This window comes from Ambystoma mexicanum, chromosome 4q (assembly GCF_040938575.1).
Source record: "Ambystoma mexicanum isolate Mex_15411 chromosome 4q, UKY_AmexF1_1, whole genome shotgun sequence".
Lineage (NCBI taxonomy): Eukaryota > Metazoa > Chordata > Amphibia > Caudata > Ambystomatidae > Ambystoma > Ambystoma mexicanum.
In genome coordinates this window covers 529838224-529845583 of record NC_090928.1, presented here as the reverse complement: position 1 = coordinate 529845583, position 7360 = coordinate 529838224, and the positions used below count along the sequence as shown (strand labels likewise).

The window sequence follows — 7360 nt, the reverse complement described above, 5'->3', positions numbered from 1 at the left end:
GAAAACTATAGGCATCCAAAGGAGCCCGGCTAGCTCAGTCGGTAGAGCATGAGACTCTTAATCTCAGGGTCGTGGGTTCGAGCCCCATGTTGGGCGAAAACAACTAAAATTTTAGTGCTTTTTGACCAAAAAAATAGAAATTGAAAGTCTCTTTACAATATTTGCAATATTTTCATTGTTAACATGCAATATATGAATGCATGTCTGGATGCATGTCTTGACCAAAAAAATAGAAATTGAAAGTCTCTTTACAATATTTGCAATATTTTCATTGTTAACATGCAATGTATGAATGCATGTCTGGATGATGTGTAATGGGGCAATACCATACCTTAATGTATTCACTGTAAAAGAAAAAGTATGCATCATCTTACTATAAAATAAAGTGGAGAAAACACAAATAAGACTTTTTTCCACACAGTTTAATCGGCTATTTCCTGATATTCTTCAATGCGTTCTGATATTGACTGGTAATTGTGTTTGATACTTTCTTAGACTATTTCTGCCTCTGGCTGATGTGTATTTTCTTTCCAAACTCCACCAGAGCCTATGATTACACAGCATCCTATCTGTGGAAAACGGCAGTGCAGGGATAGGGAAGAAAACTATAGGCATCCAAAGGAGCCCGGCTAGCTCAGTCGGTAGAGCATGAGACTCTTAATCTCAGGGTCGTGGGTTCGAGCCCCACGTTGGGCAAAAACAACTAAAATTTTAGTGCTTTTTGACCAAAAAAATAGAAATTGAAAGTCTCTTTACAATATTTGCAATATTTTCATTGTTAACATGCAATATATGAATGCATGTCTGGATGCATGTCTTGACCAAAAAAATAGAAATTGAAAGTCTCTTTACAATATTTGCAATATTTTCATTGTTAACATGCAATGTATGAATGCATGTCTGGATGATGTGTAATGGGGCAATACCATACCTTAATGTATTCACTGTAAAAGAAAAAGTATGCATCATCTTACTATAAAATAAAGTGGAGAAAACACAAATAAGACTTTTTTCCACACAGTTTAATCGGCTATTTCCTGATATTCTTCAATGCGTTCTGATATTGACTGGTAATTGTGTTTGATACTTTCTTAGACTATTTCTGCCTCTGGCTGATGTGTATTTTCTTTCCAAACTCCACCAGAGCCTATGATTACACAGCATCCTATCTGTGGAAAGCGGCAGTGCAGGGATAGGGAAGAAAACTATAGGCATCCAAAGGAGCCCGGCTAGCTCAGTCGGTAGAGCATGAGACTCTTAATCTCAGGGTCGTGGGTTCGAGCCCCACGTTGGGCGAAAACAACTGAAATTTTAGTGCTTTTTGACCAAAAAAATAGAAATTGAAAGTCTCTTTACAATATTTGCAATATTTTCATTGTTAACATGCAATGTATGAATGCATGTCTGGATGATGTGTAATGGGGCAATACCATACCTTAATGTATTCACTGTAAAAGAAAAAGTATGCATCATCTTACTATAAAATAAAGTGGAGAAAACACAAATAAGACTTTTTTCCACACAGGTTTAATCGGCTATTTCCTGATATTCTTCAATGCGTTCTGATATTGACTGGTAATTGTGTTTGATACTTTCTTAGACTATTTCTGCCTCTGGCTGATGTGTATTTTCTTTCCAAACTCCACCAGATCCTATGATTGCACAGCATCCTATCTGTGGAAACCGGCAGTGCAGGGATAGGGAAGAAAACTATAGGCATCCAAAGGAGCCCGGCTAGCTCAGTCGGTAGAGCATGAGACTCTTAATCTCAGGGTCGTGGGTTCGAGCCCCACGTTGGTCGAAAACAACTAAAATTTTAGTGCTTTTTGACCAAAAAAACAGAAATTGAAAGTCTCTTTACAATATTTGCAATATTTTCATTGTTAACATGCAATATATGAATGCATGTCTGGATGATGTGTAATGGGGCAATACCACACCTTAATGTATTCACTGTAAAAGAAAAAGTATGTATCATCTTACTGTAAAATAAAGTGGAGAAAACACAAATAAGACTTTTTTCCACACAGGTTTAATCGGCTATTTCCTGATATTCTTCAATGCGTTCTGATATTGACTGGTAATTGTGTTTGATACTTTCTTAGACTATTTCTGCCTCTGGCTGATGTGTATTTTCTTTCCAAACTCCACCAGAGCCTATGATTACACAGCATCCTATCTGTGGAAAACGGCAGTGCAGGGATAGGGAAGAAAACTATAGGCATCCAAAGGAGCCCGGCTAGCTCAGTCGGTAGAGCATGAGACTCTTAATCTCAGGGTCGTGGGTTCGAGCCCCATGTTGGGCGAAAACAACTAAAATTTTAGTGCTTTTTGACCAAAAAAATAGAAATTGAAAGTCTCTTTACAATATTTGCAATATTTTCATTGTTAACATGCAATATATGAATGCATGTCTGGATGCATGTCTTGACCAAAAAAATAGAAATTGAAAGTCTCTTTACAATATTTGCAATATTTTCATTGTTAACATGCAATGTATGAATGCATGTCTGGATGATGTGTAATGGGGCAATACCATACCTTAATGTATTCACTGTAAAAGAAAAAGTATGCATCATCTTACTATAAAATAAAGTGGAGAAAACACAAATAAGACTTTTTTCCACACAGTTTAATCGGCTATTTCCTGATATTCTTCAATGCGTTCTGATATTGACTGGTAATTGTGTTTGATACTTTCTTAGACTATTTCTGCCTCTGGCTGATGTGTATTTTCTTTCCAAACTCCACCAGAGCCTATGATTACACAGCATCCTATCTGTGGAAAGCGGCAGTGCAGGGATAGGGAAGAAAACTATAGGCATCCAAAGGAGCCTGGCTAGTTCAGTTGGTAGAGCATGAGACTCTTAATCTCAGGGTCGTGGGTTCAAACCCCACGTTGGGCAAAAACAACTAAAATTGTAGTGCTTTTTGACCAAAAAATAGAAATTGAAAGTCTCTTTACAATATTTGCAATATTTTCATTGTTAACATGCAATATATGAATGCATGTCTGGATGATGTGTAATGGGGCAATACCATACATTAATGTATTCACTGTAAAATAAAAAGTATGTATCATCTTATTATAAAATAAAGTGGAGAAAACACAAATAAGACTTTTTTTCACACAGGTTCAGTCAGCTATTTCTTTATATTCTTCAAAGCGTTCTGATATTGACTGGTAATTGTGTTTGATACTTTCTTAGACTATTTCTGCCTCTGGCTGATGTGTATTTTCTTTCCAAACTCCACCAGAGCCTATGATTACACAGCATCCTATCTGTGGAAAACGGCAGTTCAGGGATAGGGAAGAAAACTATAGACTTCCAAAGGAGCCCGGCTAGCTCAGTCGGTAGAGCATGAGACTCTTAATCTCAGGGTCGTGGGTTCGAGCCCCACGTTGGGCGAAAACAACTAAAATTTTAGTGCTTTTTGACCAAAAAAATAGAAATTGAAAGTCTCTACAATATTTGCAATATTTTCATTGTTAACATGCAATATATGAATGCATGTCTGGATGCATGTCTTGACCAAAAAAATAGAAATTGAAAGTCTCTTTACAATATTTGCAATATTTTCATTGTTAACATGCAATGTATGAATGCATGTCTGGATGATGTGTAATGGGGCAATACCATACCTTAATGTATTCACTGTAAAAGAAAAAGTATGCATCATCTTACTATAAAATAAAGTGGAGAAAACACAAATAAGACTTTTTTCCACACAGTTTAATCAGCTATTTCCTGATATTCTTCAATGCGTTCTGATATTGACTGGTAATTGTGTTTGATACTTTCTTAGACTATTTCTGCCTCTGGCTGATGTGTATTTTCTTTCCAAACTCCACCAGAGCCTATGATTACACAGCATCCTATCTGTGGAAAGCGGCAGTGCAGGGATAGGGAAGAAAACTATAGGCATCCAAAGGAGCCTGGCTAGTTCAGTTGGTAGAGCATGAGACTCTTAATCTCAGGGCCGTGGGTTCGACCCCCACGTTGGGCAAAAACAACTAAAATTGTAGTGCTTTTTGACCAAAAAAATAGAAATTGAAAGTCTCTTTACAATATTTGCAATATTTTCATTGTTAACATGCAATATATGAATGCATGTCTGGATGATGTGTAATGGGGCAATACCATACCTTAATGTATTCACTGTAAAATAAAAAGTATGTATCATCTTATTATAAAATAAAGTGGAGAAAACACAAATAAGACTTTTTTTCACACAGGTTTAGTCAGCTATTTCTTTATATTCTTCAAAGCGTTCTGATATTGACTGGTAATTGTGTTTGATACTTTCTTAGACTATTTCTGCCTCTGGCTGATGTGTATTTTCTTTCCAAACTCCACCAGAGCCTATGATTACACAGCATCCTATCTGTGGAAACCGGCAGTGCAGGGATAGGGAAGAAAACTATAGGCATGCAAAGGAGCCCGGCTAGCTCAGTCGGTAGAGCATGAGACTCTTAATCTCAGGGTCGTGGGTTCGAGCCCCACGTTGGGCGAAAACAACTAAAATTTTAGTGCTTTTTGACCAAAAAAATAGAAATTGAAAGTCTCTTTACAATATTTGCAATATTTTCATTGTTAACATGCAATATATGAATGCATGTCTGGATGCATGTCTTGACCAAAAAAATAGAAATTGAAAGTCTCTTTACAATATTTGCAATATTTTCATTGTTAACATGCAATGTATGAATGCATGTCTGGATGATGTGTAATAGGGCAATACCATACCTTAATGTATTCACTGTAAAAGAAAAAGTATGCATCATCTTACTATAAAATAAAGTGGAGAAAACACAAATAAGACTTTTTTCCACACAGTTTAATCGGCTATTTCCTGATATTCTTCAATGCGTTCTGATATTGACTGGTAATTGTGTTTGATACTTTCTTAGACTATTTCTGCCTCTGGCTGATGTGTATTTTCTTTCCAAACTCCACCAGAGCCTATGATTGCACAGCATCCTATCTGTGGAAACCGGCAGTGCAGGGATAGGGAAGAAAACTATAGGCATCCAAAGGAGCCCGGCTAGCTCAGTCGGTAGAGCATGAGACTCTTAATCTCAGGGTCGTGGGTTCGAGCCCCACGTTGGTCGAAAACAACTAAAATTTTAGTGCTTTTTGACCAAAAAAACAGAAATTGAAAGTCTCTTTACAATATTTGCAATATTTTCATTGTTAACATGCAATATATGAATGCATGTCTGGATGATGTGTAATGGGGCAATACCATACCTTAATGTATTCACTGTAAAAGAAAAAGTATGCATCATCTTACTATAAAATAAAGTGGAGAAAACACAAATAAGACTTTTTTCCACACAGGTTTAATAGGCTATTTCCTGATATTCTTCAATGCGTTCTGATATTTACTGGTAATTGTGTTTGATACTTTCTTAGACTATTTCTGCCTCTGGCTGATGTGTATTTTCTTTCCAAACTCCACCAGAGCCTATGATTACACAGCATCCTATCTGTGGAAAACGGCAGTGCAGGGATAGGGAAGAAAACTAAAGACATGCAAAAGAGCCCGGCTAGCTCAGTCGGTAGAGCATGAGACTCTTAATCTCAGGGTCGTGGGTTCGAGCCCCACATTGGGCGAAAACAACTAAAATTTTAGTGCTTTTTGACCAAAAAAATAGAAATTGAAAGTCTCTTTACAATATTTGCAATATTTTGATTGTTAACATGCAATATATGAATGCATGTCTGGATGATGTGTAATGGGGCAATACCACACCTTAATGTATTCACTGTCAAAGAAAAAGTATGTATCATCTTACTGTAAAATAAAGTGGAGAAAACACAAATAAGACTTTTTTCCACACAGGTTTAATCGGCTATTTCCTGATATTCTTCAATGCGTTCTGATATTGACTGGTAATTGTGTTTGATACTTTCTTAGACTATTTCTGCCTCTGGCTGATGTGTATTTTCTTTCCAAACTCCACCAGAGCCTATGATTACACAGCATCCTGTCTGTGGAAAACGGCAGTGCAGGGATAGGGAAGAAAACTATAGGCATCCAAAGGAGCCCGGCTAGCTCAGTCGGTAGAGCATGAGACTCTTAATCTCAGGGTCGTGGGTTCGAGCCCCATGTTGGGCGAAAACAACTAAAATTTTAGTGCTTTTTGACCAAAAAAATAGAAATTGAAAGTCTCTTTACAATATTTGCAATATTTTCATTGTTAACATGCAATATATGAATGCATGTCTGGATGCATGTCTTGACCAAAAAAATAGAAATTGAAAGTCTCTTTACAATATTTGCAATATTTTCATTGTTAACATGCAATGTATGAATGCATGTCTGGATGATGTGTAATGGGGCAATACCATACCTTAATGTATTCACTGTAAAAGAAAAAGTATGCATCATCTTACTATAAAATAAAGTGGAGAAAACACAAATAAGACTTTTTTCCACACAGTTTAATCGGCTATTTCCTGATATTCTTCAATGCGTTCTGATATTGACTGGTAATTGTGTTTGATACTTTCTTAGACTATTTCTGCCTCTGGCTGATGTGTATTTTCTTTCCAAACTCCACCAGAGCCTATGATTACACAGCATCCTATCTGTGGAAAACGGCAGTGCAGGGATAGGGAAGAAAACTATAGGCATCCAAAGGAGCCCGGCTAGCTCAGTCGGTAGAGCATGAGACTCTTAATCTCAGGGTCGTGGGTTCGAGCCCCACGTTGGGCAAAAACAACTAAAATTTTAGTGCTTTTTGACCAAAAAAATAGAAATTGAAAGTCTCTTTACAATATTTGCAATATTTTCATTGTTAACATGCAATATATGAATGCATGTCTGGATGCATGTCTTGACCAAAAAAATAGAAATTGAAAGTCTCTTTACAATATTTGCAATATTTTCATTGTTAACATGCAATGTATGAATGCATGTCTGGATGATGTGTAATGGGGCAATACCATACCTTAATGTATTCACTGTAAAAGAAAAAGTATGCATCATCTTACTATAAAATAAAGTGGAGAAAACACAAATAAGACTTTTTTCCACACAGTTTAATCGGCTATTTCCTGATATTCTTCAATGCGTTCTGATATTGACTGGTAATTGTGTTTGATACTTTCTTAGACTATTTCTGCCTCTGGCTGATGTGTATTTTCTTTCCAAACTCCACCAGAGCCTATGATTACACAGCATCCTATCTGTGGAAAGCGGCAGTGCAGGGATAGGGAAGAAAACTATAGGCATCCAAAGGAGCCCGGCTAGCTCAGTCGGTAGAGCATGAGACTCTTAATCTCAGGGTCGTGGGTTCGAGCCCCACGTTGGGCGAAAACAACTGAAATTTTAGTGCTTTTTGACCAAAAAA

At 36.9% G+C, this 7360-nt stretch overlaps 2 non-coding genes across 2 annotated transcripts; both read left to right on the top strand.

Annotated features, from left to right (window-relative positions):
• The first annotated feature begins 623 nt into the window (after positions 1-623).
• On the top strand, positions 624-696 carry TRNAK-CUU (transfer RNA lysine (anticodon CUU)). The gene has a single exon. It is a non-coding gene; the product is annotated as a tRNA-Lys (tRNA).
• A 5954-nt stretch (positions 697-6650) lies between these two features.
• On the top strand, positions 6651-6723 carry TRNAK-CUU (transfer RNA lysine (anticodon CUU)). Its single transcript has one exon. It is a non-coding gene; the product is annotated as a tRNA-Lys (tRNA).
• Positions 6724-7360: the final 637 nt, after the last annotated feature.